This window comes from Pteropus medius, unplaced genomic scaffold (assembly GCF_902729225.1).
Source record: "Pteropus medius unplaced genomic scaffold, Ma_sr-lr_union100, whole genome shotgun sequence".
NCBI lineage: Eukaryota > Metazoa > Chordata > Mammalia > Chiroptera > Pteropodidae > Pteropus > Pteropus medius.
Window position 1 is genome coordinate 5,324,849 of NW_024349224.1, and position 22,020 is coordinate 5,346,868.

At 43.5% G+C, this 22,020-nt stretch overlaps 1 non-coding gene across 1 annotated transcript; it reads right to left on the reverse strand.

Annotated features, from left to right (window-relative positions):
* Nucleotides 1-4,229: 4,229 nt before the first annotated feature.
* On the reverse strand, nt 4,230-4,336 carry LOC120617430 (U6 spliceosomal RNA). Its single transcript, XR_005656911.1, has one exon. It is a non-coding gene; the product is annotated as a U6 spliceosomal RNA (small nuclear RNA).
* Between the last annotated feature and the right edge of the window lie 17,684 nt (nt 4,337-22,020).

Here is a 22,020-nt window from a genome sequence, read left to right on the forward strand (position 1 = left end):
GAACGTATATTTGGGGAGTCCATGAGGACATTAAAAACCCAAAACTGGTGTTGGGCAGTTGAGGTTCATATGCCATTTTGGACAAAGGAGATGGGAGGGGGCAGGGGTCTGGGATTTCGATAGGGAAGTGGGCATTTCACAGGTAGGAAAGACAGAGCAGAAGCATGAGGCAGACAAATTCCTGCTGGCTACCCAGAAACAATGGGACAAAGGAGAGAATCCAGCAGAGCAGGTTCCTGCATGAGTCCTTCCGGCCGCCATACTCAATTCACACCAGGCTAAAGTGAAAACCCTCCAGGTGATTATGCTAAGATTGCCTTCCCGGCGGGCCTTGCCACCCAAATCACCTACCCACCCAGAGGAAAGGGGAGGGCCAAAGATTCTGAGTCTTTCGTTTCTTAATAACCAGATGAAAATCAATATTCCAAATGGTACATTTGGGGGAGGTAAAATGTTGGTTCCCATCACGACACAGAGCCAAGTTTGGGGGCACGAAAGAGGTCACTGTGGCTACTAGCCAAGAGGCGTCGATGACCTCAGGATGCTGACTCCCGCTGCGGCCCACGGTGCTCAAACAGAGGCCAGCAGTGTCTTAAAGAGACAACCCTGCCTGGTTTGGATGGGCCCTTTGGGCCCCTCCTGACACCTCGGAGCATCAGTCAGTATCCGGGCAGGAAAACAGACCTGAAGCCGCTTCGAGAGCCTCTCATGTGGAGAACCAGTCACGAAGGTGTTAGGAAAGTTGACAGGGCCCTCGGGAAGCAATGAGGCGACCTGGAGAGCTGCAGGGACAAAGGGACAAAGGGAGGAGGCAGCGTTCCCAGAGCCCAGAGGTTCCCTCCGGGCTGGAACCAGAGAGGTGGCTGGAACCTTCGGCAGCCACCTGAAGCAGAGAAAATAGGGAGAAGTGCCCTGACGTCTCCCCCCTCTCCCCCTCCGAGGACACAACGCCTGTGCCCTGCCTTAGAGAATCCCCCAGAGAGGCCGGACGGGCCACAGAGTCTGGGAACGGCTGCCACAGTCAAGTCTGACGTGCAAAGCAGAGCGGCAGGAGGGTGGGAAATGGGTCTCCAAGCAAGCAGGTGCAGCTCCCACACCTGGGAAGGCTTCGCTGGCTTCAGGGGCCAGGAGTTTTCCTCTTACACAATTCGAACCCTTCCTGTTCCTCTAAGGCCTAGGCTTTTGAAACTCAAAACCAAGAAGAGACTCTTTTCTCTGAATTTTTGCTAAGATGGTGAAGATGGAGACTCTGGCTGATGGAATGGAGAAGTACCAAGTGCTGGAGAGAAATGCAAAAAAAACACACATCTGGTGAACACTCTAAAAACATTACACCACCACGTGTTCTTCACGCTCATGGTCCCTCTTCTGGGCTCAGGGCCCTGCTGCCCGTTGCCATAACCCCCTCACTGAGTTTCCCATCGTTGCTTCCCGGGATTAAAATTTATTTTTACATGTGGAAAAAGTCACACCACCTGTACTCACACAATGGTTCTAGTTCATGCATGTCAAAATGGACCGATCAGTTATTTGTCATCAGACCGATGACACTCATCACCTAGTCGTGTTAGTATCGCGGACTTCGCCCGTATTAGTTTTTCATATATTCCAACTTGACGACACTAGGGGACAAAGGCCACTGACTCGTCCTTCAAAACGACCTTTTCCGCCCTCGCTTCTGACTCACGGTGTCGGGTCGTGCTATCGGAGTGTCCTCCGCCCCTCTTTCCGTTACGTGATTCACGCCTGCGATTACCCCTACGAAGTCTATCTTTCCTTGCGATTTTAAGCTCAGACTTTGTAGAGACTGTGTCAGTGTGATTCACCAATTCATCCCTAGTTCCAGAGTGCCTGGCATATGGCAGGCATGTTCATAAATATTTGTGGAGTGAATGAATAAAGCCAACACACAGGACTGCCTTCAAGGATGCCGGAGAAAGATTTTCTTCTTTGGAAAGACAGCCTTTCACTCAGACAAAGAAGGAAATGCAAAAGATTTCGTGGGCCCAGAACGATCTGCCTGCTGGTCTGCCATGATTATTACCAGGTTCTCTGCACGGGTTCACCTCTCAGCGTTCATATGCGTCGTCCCCAAGTAGCTCCCGTTAAGTAGTTCTTACTTAAGTGGCATATTTAGGCCATATCAGAGGAGAAAGCAGTTGACAAGGATGAAGAGAACATTCTGAGGTTACGGGAACATTTGGGATTTAGGCTTGGGAATAACTACTTCAATTAAAATAATTCTTTCCGAGTACAATTTGCAAAATGTGATTTTTATGTCTGACTCGCCTCGAAAATCTTTCACCTTTTTATGACATTGCCATAATTACTTTTTAAGAGGAAAGTTTCCTTTCCCAAAAAGTCTGGGTTTCTGAAAAATCGATGATTCCTTCCTCAGCCTCACAGTTCTTAAACTAAAATAAAGCAAAGGTCCAGTTTATACAAAAGCTTTAAATCGACAGATGGGTAGGGAGGTGTTTACCAACCACCTAAAGTATTAAAATATGAGTGGGCAAGGAGGAGGTGCCCAGCATGACGGCTCCTCAAAACCATCTCCAATTTTTAAAAATGTCCCTAGAGATTCAGAGTCAATAGGTCTGGAGTGGAACCCAGGAAGCTGCAACAGAAAGTTCCCCAGGTGACATCAGATCAGACACTTGAGGTGCCACCAAGCTGCCCTCCACCTCCGACATTCTAAGCATCTCTATCCTTTTATTAGCAAGAAGCACTTGTCCCAGCAGACCGTACTTTGCAAGGGACCACCGAAAGGCATGAGTTTTCCCCACACAGTGTCCACTTGGTGGTTCTCATCACCAAGTGGACACTGTGTGGCAACAGTCACTGATCACTGAGTGCTTTCAACCCAGCTGAGCTCACATTTTACACTTAAATGTGGTTAAAAGGGTAAAAAGAAAAAAAAATCCACACAACCACAACCCCAAACTGGATTAATCTCAGAAGTACCAGAATGGTTTAATATTACAAAATCCATAAATGTAACTCGTTTTAATAGACTAAAAGAGATAAAACATTTTTTTAAATCCTGCTACTGTCACTGAGCCCAAAGTTATCTTCTACGCTCATGATTCTCTGTCAAGTCTGCTTGAAATTTTTAACCAGGACATAAAGCAAGATGTCAACAGGACACCATCACAAAAACGGCACCGGATGATGGTCATTTGTTTCCCAGTCTTTTATTTTACATTTTTCTTCTGTTTGTCCAGAGAAATCAATTCAGTAAACATATGGACTGTCCTTTAAAATGTGATTTAAGGGACTATTTAAATACTCATCGCTGGAGGGTCTCTGTTTCCCCCAGCAGGCTCAGCTTCACCATTCCTCAAGACCTCAGACTACATGTGTTTCAGCCAAGTCAATGTTCTAAGATTTAATTTTGTCCCATTGCAAACAGCATGGAGTTCCCCACTCACCTGTAAAGAGACATTAATAGAACAGTTCTCCACAGCAGGGATCCCCAACCCCGGGGCCATGGACTGGTACCTGTTGCACAGCAGGAGGTGAGCCATGGGCCAGCGAGCTAAGCCTCCTCTGTGTTTGCAGCCGCTCCCCAGCGCCAGCATCACCGCCTCAGCTCCACCTCAGATCATCAGGCATTAGATTCCCATAGGAGCACAGTCCCAGCTATGAGAGAGGAAACTTGAAAGATTGTCATACTCTACCACAACCCGAATGAGCCTTCAGAGGGATATCCAGATTCCACAAGGTCAAAGTCTAGGGAACTCCTGCTTTTAAGTGTCAAAGAGGTAGATAAAGAACAAAGAAGAATAAAATGATTTATTTCCCATGGAGGGGCATGAAGAATTCACCCACGTTATTCAGACTAAACATTGCCAAGGCTTTGGGTGACTTTGTGGCTGATGTCTTCATTCTAGATTGTTAAATAAATGCTCAATAATATTATTTATATATCATTTAAATTTAAGTACCTTAGAATGAATAATGTTTCGAGAGACTGACGTGTTTGTGAGATACCTACCCTATTCCAAAGAATCACAGCACTAAGAGTCCGTGTTAATTCTCGGACCAGACGGCAGTCACAGGACACGAACAGAAAGGACTCTGTGAGTCACCTCAAGTTACCAACTGGCGAACTGATAAATCTGATCATAGTACATCCAGATCTTGGTGCCTTTGCCAGAGAGAGAATCCTTCCTCACTCTTGTGCTCGCTATACTCTGTTCTCCCTCATTCATTCTTTTGTTTGTTTGGTTAATATGGAGCACTTCACGAATTTGCGTGTCATCCTGGCACAGAGGCCATGCTAACATCTTCTGTATCATTCAAACTGTGGTATGTGTGCTACCGAAGCGAGCACTCGCTGTCGATTCTAACAGGCCAAGCTCCTTCCCGCCTGGGGGCCTCTGCCCTTGCTGTTCCCTCCACCCGGAGTGATCCCCCTAGAGAGCTCACATGTCTGCATAATCTATCTTTCAGGTGTCTACTTCAATGGCTCTTTTTTCAGGTGCTTTGCTTGACTCCAGACTACTAGGTCCCTCCGTTACACAGCTTCTAAGCATCCCATACCTGTCCCTCAGTAGCCCTCATCACAACCGGAATGAGCAGCTTATGTCATTAGGTCATGTCTGTCACCCTCGCTAAACTCTAAGCTCCCTGAGAGCAGAAATGACTCTGTATTTATTAGGTCTGGCTATGGATTTCACAGGCCCAGTGCAAACTAAAAATGTGGGGACTCCTGTTTGAAAATTATAAAGAATTTCAAGACAGTGACAGAACATTAAACCAAGCATAGGATCCTCCTAAGCCTGTGGCCTTGGGAACGGCACAGGTCACATGCTCATGAAGCTGGCTCTGGTCTTTCTTCCTCACACTGTATCCCCAAATGCCAGCACAGGACTTGGTAGATAATAGGTGGCCGACAAATACTTGTCAATTTATAAGCAGATAGAGTGCGGGAATCTGGGCGCTCGCCTCTTTGTTTGTTCCCCCATCACTTCAAGCTGGGAAACGTGGTTCCTGCTATGGTCACTCCTTTGCAACCAGCTTTCTTTAAAGGTTAGAGACTTCTCCAGCAGCCTCATCCAGAGTCCCTAAGATAGATTCCTCAGAAGGTGCCACTGAGAAATGTATTTGTGTGTTTCCTTAAAGGAGACTCCAGTGCATCCTTCAGTGAACTGTTCTTGAAGAGAAGGAAAAATCAATGCCTTCAGATAGCATTACCTGGCCCTGAATAATCCTGAGCTGCCCGTGACTTACTGTAGAGAGTATAATTGAAGTGAGGATAAACTGCACACCATCTCAAAGTCTACTAAATTGAAACCGTTCTTTTTGTTGACACATGCTTGGGAAGCTGTAGATAATGTGATTTAAAATAAATACACTGGCCCAGTATACTTATGTAATTGAAATAAATATGGAATAACCCATCGAGTCCTCAGGCAGTGGGTCAATTAACCCCTGGCATACCAGGTGACATGACACCTGCACAAGAAGGAGAATATGGCACTGAGTAAATTTGGGGGAGAAGAGGGCCACACCCCCAAATGAGAGGGACACTTTCGAATGTCGAGTTTTTAGAGTCTTGGCTGGGTTTGTATGGAAAAGTCCTGCTGGGTGATGAATCCTCTCTTGACTGTCCCACCATGCAATTCTGTTGTATCAGTTCTATAGGCTCCTGACACCCCAGGTCGACAGCAGATTTTATAAAGGGAGAGAGCAGAGAACCAGCTTTCCCGCCCTCTGATGGCTCCCAGTGGACAAAAAGCGCAAAACACCTAAAGCTACATTACAACGGTATCATCAGAGGCCTTCTGAGTGATCTCTGAATGCGTAGTTTCTCGGTCAGGATACACATGAAGACCCATGGAGGTGTGCATCTATCTGTTAGCAAATCATACAACACATAGCACGTACGGTATAATGCCTTTTTGGCAATGGGCAATCATTATAATACTATCGCATTTGGGTTCCTCTAGAAACAAACTCTGTGACAAGGATTCAAGTTCAAGTTGTTCATTTGGGGGATGATCCCAGGGAACACAGGCAGGGAGTGGGAATTGAGACAGAGAACTAGGACAGCCAAAGAGGATGTATTCTGAGCCAGTCACAATTGTGGAGACGTGGAGCTCAGTCCTTCCGGGGACTCTGTAAGGAGAGGAGGACACACCTCAGCGTTATCCCACCCGAATGCGGGGGAGGCCAGGGTACGTATCCACCAGTTCCCATCAGCCATTGGTAGAGGGCTGCTCCCCAGCGGAAGGGGGGTCCGAGGGACATTATGTCCCTGGTACTTCAGTGTGCCACATGGGCTTCGGTGGCCAATGAACATCTCAAGTCAGAGAAAGTTTTCAGGTAAAGATAGGTAAGTGCTAGAAGTCAGGCAGGTGTGAACTGAAGTAAAGGGATGAGAAGACAATGGTAGCATCCACGACAACTATAAAAGTGTCTTAATAACCACTGTCCTTATTACAGAAAGGACTATATGACAAAATCCTTAGACTAATACTTTCCCTTTTCTCTTGGGATGTTGGACAGAAATACGATTGCAGCCATTTTGATATACTCTAACTCCGGAAGATGTATATATGAAGGAGAGCGTGGCACTTGCCCCCAAAAACATTTTAGATCTATAAGCAAAGACAGTCTTTATCTAAGGGAAAATAACAGGAAAAGTCTTGTTGGTGGCAATTTTTAACTTTTAGGATGTGTGATGTGAGTTATCCTGATTTCTCCAAAAGCTGGAGAAGTGGGTGGGCGCCCTGTGGCGTCAAACCCTACTGGATGGTCTTATACACCTTAAGGGATTAGGGTTTTACTCCCATTGCTGTGGGTTGACAGAGGAGGATTTTGATGCAGGGGATGAACTTGAAGAAATACACATTTTTTTTGAAGACCACTCCTATGGACGATGTAGGAGAATGGCCGCAGGGTGGAAGTTGGAAGGGAGGCAAGAATGGAAGCAGGGAGACCAGTTACCGATGGGGAAAATGATGACCAAGGAGAGGAAGGGAACTTGTTCAAGGTCAAGCAGCAGGAAACTAGCAACTCTGAATGGACCCACTTCCCTTCTTGCTCTAGCTGGAGAGAGGACACCAAGCAAGTCCTTTTCCGTCCGTGGCAAATAACCAGCCCCTCCCTGGTGGCACACAGCCTCTGGGCTGCCAACAAACATCCACTGCTGGATTTTAAAATGTTTTGCTAAATGCGTTTAAAAAAAAAAAAGACTTATTGTATTCAAAGCAGTATTTATAGTCACTTTACAGCTGGTGGCTGCTAATTGTCATCTGTTAAGGTCGGGCCTCAGACTGTGGCATCAGAAAGTCTGTCCATCTGTCCTGGGTTCTCTCAGACTTTCTTATGCATTCTGACCACTCTCTCCAGAGCCACCCCCATGTCTCCTGCACTCGCGCCAGCCTTTTCCAGGAGGGGAAGACGGATTCTCATTCATAAGGTTTCCATTGGCTGCAAAAGTGGAAACAGCCCCATGAATTCAAAATGAGAGTCTGAAGATAATAAAATACATATACCATTAGATAATCTAATAAAGAAAGAAGGAAACAGAATACTGTAGATGCAAAATATCAGGGAAATAATAAAAGGGATCATTCAAAGAATCATCATGAAGACTTTAATTTCTTGTGGAGGTGACGATTGGGATGAAATAGATAATTTCCTAGAGAAATATAATCACAGCTGACACAGGAAGAAGAGTCTAAATACATTAATTTTTCTATAGTCATTCATTTATCGTAATGCATTTGCATCACACGTGGAACCACATACAGCTACATTTTTAAAAAATACACTAATTTTAGAAGAAATTTAGGAGGGAGTCAAAGAGTTAGAGACTCAACATATAAAAGACCCAGAGGAAAGTTACACAAAGGAAAGTTACCGAACCTTCGAAGAATGGATAATTCTAGTGCTGCTTCAATTGTTCGGTCTTAAAAGATTAGTTCCAACTTCTTTCTACAAAGCCATCAAAACTTTGTACCAAAATCTGACAAAGATAGCACAATTAAAAAAAGAGAGAGAGAGAGTAAATCTCTGATATGAATAGTAATGCAAAAATTCTGAATAAAATATCAGCACTTAGGATCTGCAGCTTACTAAAAGAATAATACGCCAAGATTTAAAATGCAGAGATAGTTCAACATTAGGGACTCACTAGAGTTACGTACCTACGAAGAAAAACAATATACTAATCATCTTCAAAGATGCTGGTAAATGTATTGGATAAAAACATCATTCAGTCTCGGTTGAAAAAAATAAACTATTAAAATATAAGAAAATAGATGCATCTTTCATATGATTTTTAAAGCATATAAAGAAAAAGTCATCATCATGTATAATAGTGAATTATCAAATCATTCCCATTAAAGTCTGGATTAAAATAAAATATCTACCATCACTACCACAAAAAATGGGGTGGGTAAAATTGGAAAGAGGAAGGCAAAATAATGATTATTTGTACATTATGTGATTATACCTAGGAAATCCAAGAGGATAAATTCTTGAATATGTTTCTAGAATGGCAATTTTGGGGTCAAACTTATGCACATGGAAATTGTGGGGAGACTATATGGAGTTTGTACCGATTTACCTACCTAATGATAGTTTATGAGGATGGAGATTTACTCCATATTTCTGGCAGCATTTTGCTTTTTTCCAATCTAATAGGTACTAGAAAAAGAGAATTTAGTAAATATTTAAATTTTATATACAGACAATAGCTTTCTGTATACAAATATCCCAATTAGAATACATAACGAAAGAAAAAAATTTCATTTATAAAGAAGAGTTTAAAAAGATAAAATACCTAGGAATAAACTTTAAAAGCTCCAGAATCTACAAAAAAAATAAATAAATAACTTTAAGGCACGATCGAGGGACATGAATGAAACACTCAGATAAATGGAAAGACAACTCTGTTCTTGAAAGGAGGGCTGAGTATTGTAAAGATGTCACTTCACCCTAAATCGACCTATAAATTTTACATAATCTTAATAATATATCAATAGAATATTTCTTGAATGAATAAAGCTCATTCTAGGGAACTATAAAGCTGTATTAATTAAAATAATTTGGTCCAGGTGCATAAAACAGACAGAAAAGAATAGCGAGTCTAGAAATAGATTTAAATACCTTTGAAAATGTATTATGTAACAGCATTTCAATCAGTGAGAAAAAATACCTTCTTTTCAATAAAGAGTATTATGTCAACGAGTTAGCCATCTGGGGGGAAAGAGCAACTCCCCAATTCACTTCTTAACCCAAAATAAATGTCAAATAGATCAAACATTTAAACATGAAAAATAAAGTAAAAACACTAGGAGAAAACACAGGATAATTTTTTTTTTAATTGTGGTATCCAAAAGGCCACTCTAAGTATATGAAACCCAAAAGCCACGAAGAAAAATTTTAAACTTCTTAAATTTAAAATTTAATTCCATACAGACATAAAATGTCTACACAGTAAAATGGTCACCATAAACAAATCAAACAAACAAAAACTAGAAAAAAGTTTTTGTGACACATATGACAAAGGGCTCATTTTGTCTGATATAAGACGTTTCCTACAAATTAATGAGAAAAGTTCAACAATCCAATAAATAAATGGGAATAAAACATGCAATGTGAATCACAGAGTAAAAAAAAAAATGCCTTTTAAAAATATACTGAATGTGACTCATAATTATAGAAATGTAAATTAACCCATTAAAAATATGCCATTATTGTAATCAATCAGATTGGCAAAAATCAAAATGCTGCCAGGGATGTGGGGTAAACCTCCATCCTCGTATACTACCATAAGGCCGATAAATTGGTACAAACTCCATACAATCTTCCCAAAATTTCCATGTGCATAAGCTTGACCCAACAATTGCCATTCTAGAAACACATTCAAGAGTTTATCCTAGAGGTATATTTATACCTCCAGGATACATATACAAAGATATCCATTGAAACATTCTTTCTAATAGCAAAAACTGGAAACAATTTAAATGTCTCTCACTATAGATGTGGTTTGTTTGTTTGTTTTAAGATAATATATAAAACTAGAGTGTAGGTTGCCTTTACAAAAAATGGGATATTTCCCGGTGTGCTGACATAGAACTATCTCCAAGATACAAAGAGTTTAAAAGAAGAAAAGCAAGGTCCAGAGCAGTGTGTATTATACATCCCCAGCTGTTTATAAAATGACCACATCAATGCAGCATATCTCTGGAGGTGTCACAAGCAACCGGCAAGGATGATGGATTCTGGGGAGGGAAGCTTGAACCTGGAGGTCAGGGATAAAGGGAGACTTATTTTTCATTGTATACGTTCTTATGCTGTCTGAATGTTTTGCCACATGCTCATATGATTTCGAAAAACTAAACAATGTTCAAGAAAGTAAATAACAAAAAGTCTCCTTGAACAATCTTAAAAGGAAATTTAGAAAACAGTTCCATTGACGATAGCATCAAAAAGAAGAAAATACTTAGGGATAAACTTAACCAAGGAGGAAAAAGACTCAGATGCTGAAAACAACACAATGAGGCTGGAAGAAATGAAGAAGACACAAATAATTGGAAAGATACCAGGTGTTCACAAACCAGAAAACTTAAAATGTCAGTCACCCAACACGATCTACAGAAATTTAAAAAAAAAAATCCATGCTAAAATTCATACTGAATCTCAAGAAACCCTGAATAGCCAAACAATCTTGAAAAAGAATAAACTTGGAGGTCTCACACTTCCTGATTTCAAAACTTATTACAAAGCTACAGTAACCAAAACAGTGTGAAATTGACATACAGACATATAAACTAATGAAAAATAATAGAAACCCAGAAATAAATTCTCACATAAATGATCAAATGACTTGTAAAAAGGTGCTAAGATCATTAAATTGGGGAAAGCACAGGCTTTTCAATAGATCGAAAACTGGATATCCGCAGATTAAAGAATTTTTTTATCTTACACCATATACAAAAAAAAATCTCAAAATGGATCAAAGTTCCATTTTCATAAGAGCTAAAGCTATGAAATTCTTAGAAGAAAACATAGTAGGAAAGCTTTATGACATTGGACTTGGCAAGGATTTCCTAGATATAACATCAAAATCACAGGCAAAAATAAAAATAGACAAATTGAACTACAACAAAATTTTAAATTTCTGGCATCAAAGAACGAAATCCACAGAGTGAAAAGGCAACCTACAAAATGGGATGAAATATCTGCAAATCATATATCTGATTAGGAGTTAATATTCAGAATATATATACATAAACTCCTACAACCCGTTAATATTCAGAATATATATACATAAACTCCTACAACCCGTTAATATTCAGAATATATATACATAAACTCCTACAACCCAACGGTAAAAAAAGTAAATAACAATATTTAAAAGATGGGTAAAGAACTTTTATCCAAAGAACTTATACAAATGGCCATAATGAACATCTGAAAAGATGCTCAACATTACCAATTGTTAGGGAAATGCAAATCAAAACCACGTTGAGCTCACACCAATCGAAATGGCTACTATCAAAAAAGAAAAGAAAAGAAATGTTAGCGAGGTGAAAGCAACCTAAATATCCATCAACAGATGAATAAACAAAATATGGTATATACATTTAATAGAATCTTATTCAGCCTTAAAAAGGAAGGAATTCTGACACATGCTATAACGTGGATGAAACTTGAGGACATTAATCCTAAATGAAATAAGCCAGTCGCAAAAAGACAAATACTATACGATTTCACCTATGTGAAATATTCAGAGCAGTCAAATTCACAGAAACAGAAAGTCAAATAGTGATCGACAGGGTGGGGGTTGGGAGTTGTTGTTAAATGGGTATAGAGTTGCAGTTGTGCAAGATGAAAAAGTTCTGGAGATCTGATGTACAACAATGTGAATATACTTAATGCTACTGAACTGTACACTCGGAAGTGGTTAAAATGGTAAATTTTATGTTGTGCATTTTTTGCCACAATAAAAAAAAAAATTAAGTGAATCTCCAGATGCAAGGATTTTCTAATTCTATTTCTAGTTCTGTTTTTAGGTCCACCGAGATATCATTGTGGTCATCAACATCACCATTTTTTAAAAAAGATTTACTAGGTATGTATTACTTCATTTCATCCTCAAAATTGCCCCATGAGTTTATTGTATTATTTTTTACGGAAAACCTGAAACTCAGAAGAGTTAAATAACTCGCCCAAAGTCAGTAATTGGCAGAGTTTAGACCTGAATCCAAGGCTGTCTTAATCCAAAACTTAATGCATTCAGCCAACCAGTCCTCCAAGTCGACCATACCTCATTATTCCGCCTCCCAAGATTTGGGATGTGGAACTGGAGACCGGTGTGGGAAAGGCAGGCAGGAAATATCCAGTCGTTCTGGTTTTTTAGGGACTTCCATTTTCACTGGCCCCACTGCACCTTAGCCCCGCGGGTCCATGGGAGGGTTCAGGTGAATTAAATCAGACACGTGTGGCAGTCTTAGAGAACCAGACGAAGGTCTTATTGTATTAGTCATTTTTCTTGTCACCTTGAATTAGTGTCATATTAGCTTAATACAATACTAACATGATACAGAAATGTTAGCATATTACAGACTACTCGATGTGTCAAGTAAGAACTTTATCATATTACTCTGTCACTGATATTTCGGAGGAAGAGGACACATGGCGGGGCGGGGGGGCTGGGGGACGGCGCGGAGATGCCCATTAAATAGAGCCAGTTAATGCCAAATCTGAGCAAAAGCCCCAAAGTGGGCCTTCGACTGGTGAAAAGGGTGAATGTGTTAAAATATCTGATTCCAAAACCTTTAATCACATAGATACTAAGGGAAAAGCTGACATAGGTGCCTTTCGATAATGCGATAGGGAGAATGAATGCCTTGCGGATGGATATTTTCAATCTAGTGCCTTTTCCCGCGATTGCTGACGAGCTGCAGACTTGAGAGAAACTGATGGGCAAGGAAATTCTACTTAGAACTAAAGAGGTTGGATCTCCAGTTCTTATATAAAATCTAACCCCTGTGAAGGGGGTATAAGGGTAAATGGCTGAGGTTCTTATCTTAGGATAACAGACCTTTGGAGGGGTTCACCACCGACTTTCAGGGGGTGATCAGTTCCCTCAATTTGTATGTAAACTTGTGTGCATGCAGATGGCTTCCCCCTCCCCCTTGGAAAGGCTCTTCAGAGTCTTAAAATGAGCCCCAAACAGTCAGGCACCTCTACATTAAAGGAAGATCAAGGGTGGGGTGGGACGTGGAACAGCTGTAAGACCTGGAACCCAGTCCCAACTCCATCCCTGACTTGCTGGCTGACGCGAAATCACATCTGCCTCTATCATTTCATCCAGGTAATAATCATACCTGTGCTATGTGCTCTACAAGGCTTTGGTGAGGGTTAATAAGATAATATATTGGAAGGAACTTCAAAAAGGAGAAATCTCTTTTTTAAAAAAAAGTAAGCTATTAATCCTTTCTTAAAAAATTATTACCGGCTTTCGATGGGGAGAAGTTCACACACACCTGTGCACACAGCGCCCTGATAAGGACCCAGTTGACAGCAGCACCAACTGAATTTCTGTAAGGACCTTCTTATTGCTCTCAGGGTGACAAGTCTTTGGGTTTCTTTGCCTGTGGGGACATAGAGACGTTGCCGAACCAGCTCCTGGTGAATAACCTCATCTATGATCCAAAAAACAAAACTATCAGCAATTGTGACCAAGAGAGATCAAGCCAATTTCTCCATTTCTCAGAGTGAGTCGCAGGCCCCACGGCCAAAGCCGGGGGAGGATGTGGAACTCAAGGCTGTCCAGCTCTGCTCTGAACATGCAGTTTCCCTTAACTAAAAATCTATTAGCAAATTTCCTGATAGGCCAGTGGTATTTACAAATATAAACTAATAGCTATTTATTAGAATGTTTATTCTAATTCCTTAAAATGAGTTTTTTTCTCATAGTGTGATAATTGTTCAGATGGCTTCCTGCTGATTTAATTACTTCAATTAACAAGGATTCTCAGAGACAAGTTTCCCTTGGCTTGGAATTTTCTGTGCTGTTTTCACTAGGGCCTCATGTTTTGTAGATAAAGGGCCAAGTTGGTATCTGTACCATCTATCACCAAAAACCAGTGTTAAAAGAAGCAAAGCCAGTAGGAAGAGGAAGGGGAAAGCACCTGTGTGCTTCCCAGGCTCTTATTCATAGGCAGAGAGGATGCTACTGATCCTACATCACTAGGCTGAATTGAGTCTCTTCTGGTTTAAAAGGTGGGGCTCGTTGGGTTTAACCATCCCTATTTTTACCTCTTGCCACCTTGTCACCGATGACATACTTACAAGGGTTAGACAAAGCCTGGCGGAAAGGTATTATAGCTTGTGAAAGAGCACTAATCTTAGGATCCGATGACCTGGGTGTGGTGGTTTTAAAGCAGCGGTCCCCAACCTTTTGGGCACCAGAAACCGGTGCTCCTATGAGAATCTAATGCCTGATGATCTGAGGCGGAGCTGAGGCGGTGATGCTAGCGCTGGGGAGTGGCTGCGAATACAGATAAAGCTTCCACTCACTCACCTGACGATCACCCGCTGCTGTGTGGCCCAGTTCCTAACAGGCCCCCCAACCAGTGGTTGGGTACCCCTGCTTCACATTAAAATATGTCCACCATTCTTTATATACTTCTCTCCAAAAGGTGGCTTCTAATACCCTGTGAATGTGTGCTGGGCTTAATGACTCTCTTCTAACAAAGAAAATGGCAAAAGTGATAACAGATAACAAGGTTATAAAGGGCCTCATAGCTTCCCCTCTGCTCTGCATCTTAGGTTGCTTGTTCTGGGTGAAGTTAGCGTCAATGTCGAGAGCGACTCTACAGAGAGGCCCATGTGTCAAGGAACTGAGGTCTCCTGCCAATATCCACGTAGGTAAGCCATTGTGGAAGCACATCCGCCAGCCCCAGTCAGACCTTCAGATAACTGAGCTGGGTCAACAGCTTGACTGCAACCCCATGAGAAACTGTGAGCCAAAACGACCCTTTCCTTCATTAGCAAACGCCTCCTAAGCGCCAGCTACGTGCTAGGCAGTGTTCTGGGGTCTAGGAGCACAGCAGTGACAAGTCAGAGAGAGCACCTGTTTTCATGACAATAACATTCAAATAGAGTAAACTAATAACAGATCAAAACGAGGGTGATGAGCGCCGTAAAAGAAGTTAAACAGGATCATAGAATAGACGGTGCCTGGTGGGACCGGTCCACGGGGGGAGGCCAGCAGAAGCCTCTCTGAGGAAGGACATACAAACCGAGGTTCGAAGACCTTAAAGACCTGGAAAAGCGTGTCGTGGACAGAGGGAACAGCAAGCGCAAAATCACTGAGGCAAGAAAGAGTTCGGTAATTTGGGGGTCAGTGCGCCGCGGGGAGCGCAGAGACGCTGCTATGCAACACAGTCCCCACAAGGCGGCAGGAGAGGGCGGAGCGTGCACCTTGATCCAGCGGAAAGAGCGGCTGTAACTCCAAGAGAGGCGGAAAGTCAGTGGAGGCTTTTAAGCTGGGAAGTGACTCATCCGAATGGGCATCTTAAAAGACCGCTCTGGCTGCTGCGCCGAATGTCATAGAAAAGACCGGAGTGGAAGCTCCGAGAGCCGTCACCCTCAGCGGTTCATTCGGGAGGTCAAAGGCCACCGCTGGCTTGGGGTGGGAGTGGGCAGAAAATGAGGACGAGAGACAGGTTTGAGTTCAGTGTTTCCTGCAGAATTGATATGAATGCTGAGAGATTGGACTTGGGGGGGGGCGGGCATGAAAGAAAAGAATCAGAGACGGCTCTGATTTGGGGCTTGGGCCACTGGGACAAGAGTGGAGCTGGTGACTAAGATGGTGAAGATGGGTGGGAACAGGTTTGTCCTACCTGAGCGACTCAGGCCTCAGCTGGTCACAGCTCCGTGCTCAGTGAGGCCAGGTTTACGGATGAAACTTCCTGTGGACCAGTGAAGGTCACTGTGTCATATAGTGCTTTATACTTTGTGAGAGTATGTATGTATCTTATCTGAAACCCCCAGTTCTATGCGGTAATCCAGGTAAATGTTTATACCTCTACTTTACAGATGAGGAAAACTGATACTCAGAGAAGTTACATGGCCTGAGTAACATTGCCAGCTAGAAAGAAGCCATCGGAGACTTCTTAAAGGGAGAGCGAATGGCATTTTGGACAGTTCTTCGTGCTGAATCGTTCCCTGCATGTTCGTCATCCTCGGATTCTGCTCACTATATGCCAGTGGGGTCTCCCTCTCACCCATCCGCCCACCCAAGCACTATGACAACCAGAAGCATGTCCAAACTCTCTGTAGGGGGCAGTACCACACATAGGTCAGGTTAATGATAAGTAACCGTTAACTCCTACCCCTCTATACACATATGCACACGCACACACGCGTGCACACACATACACACACACATCCTTCAAAGTAAAAAAGTAACCTCCACCAGCTGCCCCCTCCCTGAATTAATTTGTTCATGAAGCCCTTTCTCTCTGCCAGTCACTTGCTGGGGGCTGAGGATACAGAGATGGAGCAAACCTGTGTCTCACCTCGTTGGCTTCTCAGTCAGGTAAGGAGCTCACGATCCCAGCAATCGCTAGGGAAGAAATTTAGGAAGGTTCCCCAGGCCTGATCTCTTGCAAAATCTCCAGTATGGAACATGAATTCCTTCCTGCTGGTAGTAAGCAAGTATCAGGAGTCTGAGCATACGAACACATCCTACAGAAGAGGATTCTGGAACCTCGGGCGAAGTATTATAATATTTTCATGGGCTGCCCAAATTCTAAGCATTAGATTTGATGAACAGCTTTATTGAATTTTGTGGATAAATATTTAAGGCCTTCGAGGGCTTGTGTAAATCGCACCTAGGCAGACGCACTTGCTCAGAGCGCCATCTGCTGGTAGCTACTGGTGTTGTGCAGGGGACTCAACTGAGAGGCGGGCCCAGAAGATGCGGGCTGTCCGCCGCTGGCCCCAGGACCCAGACCCTGGGCAGACCAACCGCAAGGCACCAACTCTCAGCGGCCTCAAGGTGTCTGAACGTAAAAATTTTTTAAATCAACATAAGATAAAGGAAGAAGGGAGGAATATATAAAGGAGATGCACGAATTTCTCGTACTCACAAGAATTTTGGAAACATAGTGCCCCCCAGGGGTCACCCAGCCCTTCCCCCATCCCATCAGGAGACGCAGGAGGGTTCAGGCCCCCAGCGCCCGTGTTCCATTGCTCCCCGGTACTTCTCTGCAGAGATGCTACACAGCTCTTAGGAAATCCTGCCCTGGAAGCAGATTTAATAGCATAGGAAGTGTTCATACAGTCAGATTGCGTGGGGAAAAAAATTACAAAATAGAAATATGTGTGTGTGTGTGCGCACGCACAGAGGACACGCGCCAAAGAAAAAGCGATGGTTGGGTACCTCTAACAGTGAGAATGAGTGTCGTTCTTGCTTTTCTTCTTCGTGCTTTTCTGTATTTTCCAAATTTTCTCTAGCGAACATGTATCGCCTTGGTTAAGAAAATGAAATCTTAGTTTTAAAAAATGCTCCATTAAGAGGAATACATTTTTCCTTTTCTCTGTCCAGCTGTATTTCAAGTTCACTTCCTTTGGTTGTACCTTCAGGGTAAGCCGGTTAAGGTAATTATTATTATCATTACTATTACTATTATTATTATTATTATTATTAATTACTATTATTATTATTATATGACCATTATCATTAGCTTCCTCTAAAATATACAGAATGCTGACCTCAAAAAGCTCCCAGTCGAAATGGAGAGGTTAAAACAATCCACAGAGAGTAGCTAATAATACAAAAAAGAAAGTGACGTCAGTGAAACCGGAAGTGATGCCCATCAAGCTCCAATTCTAGGCAGGTTCTTTTGGTTGCAAGATAGAGCAATTTACTCAACTGAGCTCAGCTGAGGAATATTCCCCGAAGTATCTCATGGAACCCGAAGGAAAGAGCTAAAGCACAGCCAGGACTCACAGGAGCTGAAAGCGGGAAGCCAAGAAGAATCAAGGTTCCTGCTGCCCCCTTCCCTCATCTTTCCATTCTATGTCCTACTCTCTTACTAAGCTGTGTCTTCTTGCAAAGAGCTTCTAATATCCACTTCCAGACTGTTCCTGCCGCACCTGTCATCCCCTGGACACAATAGCTAACAAGCTCAGTTTCGGTCTCCTCATTCAAAACTCCTGAGTGAAGAATTTTATTGACCTGACTTGTCATGTGTCCACACCGGACCACTCAAATCACTTCTAACTGGCCAGCCAATGGATGAATGACACTTGGTTTAGGTGCTTACCACTAGTGCAATCGACTCGGTAAAAGGAATTGGATCACGTGGTGGTACGAAACATGCCACGGCAGCATTCAGCTGGGGTTACGGGTGAGGGCATGGGCAGAGGAAGCAATGACTGACATTTCTAGAATAGCACTCATTTGTTCCCATTTGTTTTTCAAGGTTTCTTTCTTATCTATCCTCACAGACCTATTCTCCTGTGTTTGACGCTTGAACAGTAATGAAGGAAAAGTTTTTTGTCACAGGTTGGGTTTCCCAGGAAGCAGGTTATAAGATGGAGATTAGGGGACAGGAGGCTGATTAAGGAAGTACTCTTGGGATGGACACCAGAGGAAGGGAAGGAAGGAAGCAGGTGTGGTAGAGACAGAGGTCAAGCTCTGATGAGATCTCAAAAGAAATTTCGGCGACTCTGTGGGAAGTCCCAAAGATGAGTACACCCAACAAAGCTGTCCCTAGTTGGGGCATAAGGGCCTTTATAGCCCCAACTTTGAACAGTCACATCCTCAGACAAGATGACCCCTAAAAGTGCTATTGATATGACAGGCCCCTAGATCTTCACAGATTTTTCTCTCTCACCCACTGGTTTGCGTCTGTCATACCGAGGCCTCCAGCACGCTAGCCACTTCTTGCTTATCTAGTCTGATGGGCACGATGTTATCGATATAGTGAAGCAATGTGATACTCTGTGGGATGTCTAAACGGCCCAGATCTACCCAGAATCCATAATGACAGAAGGTAGAGAGTTAATGTCCTGCAGCAAACGCACGCTATTGACCGTTCTGCGTGAACGCAGACTGTTTCTCGTCCTCTTTTTCAACAGAGAATGAAATGGCCACATACTCTGTGTCTGTGTGTATTAACCATATCTTTTATTTTCTATATTTTGATGCTGAGGCCTTGTTGACTCCGGAGGGCCCGCCCTTCCCAGGCTTAGCCAATGCCTAGAGATTAAGTTGCTCCCTAGCGTGCTCTTCAAATGCAAACCAACCAGTCCAGTGCCAGCACCCTAGACCACCTCCTTTATTGGATCTTCACACTCTGGGACACTATCCTCCCTCACTAATCACCCCCCGGGGCCAGGTATCAGACCACTAGGGACAGTCCCTGTTGAGAGCCTGCTGAGATATTCAAACCAGCTAATCCTAAACCTACTTACCCTGGCTCTCTGCTCCTTCATGAGGAAACCACCGTGAAAGCTGTTGCCCCCACTCCCACCTCCACCCCTCTGCCTCCTGACTGCCCCTGCTGCTTCCCCAGATGCCCCGATGCCCATCCCTGTGATGTGGCAGGCCCTCTCCTCTTGAAAACTGTGACTAACCAAGTACCTTATCAATGGTAATCATTTCCTGACCTGCTGGCCTTACTGAACCTCAAATTTTCTATTAGTACACTATTTTAGAACGCGGTAGCCTTGTTCACCTGCTCTAGCAGAGAGACCGCATCTGACGCAGTAGCTGCAATGGGCCCCACTGCTTGGTGAGGTTACAGTAGGGCACCGTCATCTTCTAGAAGCCGTCTGATCTTTGCAGGGGACAGGTTCATGAACTAAATGGAGATATGATGGGGACCGCCATCTCTCAATATTGGGGTCTTTAGAGAGGTACTAATTTCTGCCATGTCCCTTGGTATCAGATGTCATCCCCCCACCTTTGCCAGCAGTGGGGAAACAGTGTCAGAGCCTTCTGCTTGCCCTCCCCTCCTCTGATAACTCCTACCCCATAGACCAAGGACTGAATGTGTGGGTCACGCCAACTACAAACTATGTCTGCCCCAACTCTGCATGTGAAAACCTGGGGCATGGTGACTGGGCGAGTCCACAGACCTTGTGGATTGTGAGCTGGACTACAGCTAGGACTCCTATGCCCTGGTCGCCTCTTCCCCCACTCTAAAAGGGGGGTCATGAAGATGCTTTGGCCTCCGGGTGTCAGTGCCAACTAGGATCCTATGTCCAACATTCCTTGAAATGTTGGGGCGTTCTTCTTTCCCCAAGTACAGCTACTCGAGTCGGTGGCTGTCAGTCCCCACGGGGGAAGCCTGGAGCAATCATTGCTGTGTGTAGTTGCCATTGTGTTGTCGGGTTCCTCCTCCTGGACAACTGGCCTCTCGCCGGGTTTCAGGTTCCGAAACTGGCCTGGGTCTGGCAAAAATCGGCAAAGGGTTGCGCTTTCAGTTGGGAGGGATTGCTCTCAGCCTCCTGATCATCCATCCTTGATTTCTTTGGATTATACAGATTCAAGAGCGTTCTTACTGGCTGCTCATCTCTTTTGCCCCTGGAGATGCCATTTTCCATTAAATATCTTCTTAACTCTGCAGGAAGGGTGTATAGTTACGCCTCTGACCTTTCAATTCATTACAATAATTGTGTCCACCTGATGTTTAATGTCATCATCTGGCCTGTATTTTCCCAGAGTGCCAGCTTCCCCACTGCTATTGATAAGCCCAGTCCTGTGATGCTGCCTCTTATACTGAGTCCTCGCCTGCCAAGGAGCCACCACCGGACTTCTGAGAATGCTGATGTCCCTCTCACCAGCACATTGCTTATTTCCTTACTAAACGGTACATTCTCCCAGTCTTTTCATGGCACACAATCTTCTAGTGGCTTTTCTAGCCTTACTCTGAGCCATTCAAGCCTATTTCCACCACCTTCCATGGAAGTTCTCACTAACCGTGAGCATTTCTGTCTCTGCGCCTCTAAAACCATCATAGTAGCAGGTCCGCATCATCTCCTAGGTCACCATCATCACCTCCTGTTGGCTTTTCAACAATTCCATCACTTGTGTAATTACTTTCCGCGTTAAATGCCCTCCTTTTAGATATGGAGAGGGGCTTCTGTTTTCTTGGTTAGACCTAAATGATCCTCCATTCAACATCTCCAGATTAAAACTCCCTGAGAGAAGAAAGCGGCTGTCCTCTAACTTTGAGGCAGCTAGCTAAGCACCTGATATTTAATCAGTCCTCAGAAGAAGTTTGATTAATTTACTGGGCAACATTTACATAGAGGATAATTTCTCCAGTTACAAATGTCTGCCGTGTGGGTAGTGAAAGGTAAGCTTCTTAACACACTGTGACGCTTCATTCTTTGAAAAAAGAATTAGAAATAAGTCTGCCTTCCATCGAAAGGAACGTTTTAAATTCCTTTCAAAGATAATGAACTGGCAAGCCCTCCTCCTATGATCACTGGGTTTTAGTCATTAACATTTCTTCAGAAAGTCAAAACTCCTGAAAATAAATCTCCGAAATCACCCCCACGATATAGACACAATTTCCCCCTTTCTTCTACTCCCGTCGCGGTTTCAATAATATTTCCCCTTCTACGATCAAATCTTGACCTGTAGAAAACGTTAGCCATTTCCTAATCTGAACCCTTTATCTTACAAGAAGCAAAAAAGAAGATAAATGACTCGCCCAAAGCCACAAAGCCAGGACAAAGCCAGGACTAAAACTTAAGGTTCCCGTCTCCTCATAGTTTTCTTCTTCCCGCCCGCCTCATCTACCTTCCTGGACCCACCCAGCTCAACGAAACCCCAAAGAGGACAATCCCCTTTTTTCCGAGCCTCTGGAAGTCAGCTTTGTCAGGGCGGCTTTGAAAAACAGCTCTCACCTACTCAACGTATATTTATTGAGTGACTTCAATTACCAGACATTGTGCTAGACGCTGGACACAGAATGATAAAACGGGGCATGGTAAATAATAGGAAGAGTGGAAAGAAAGAGAGGG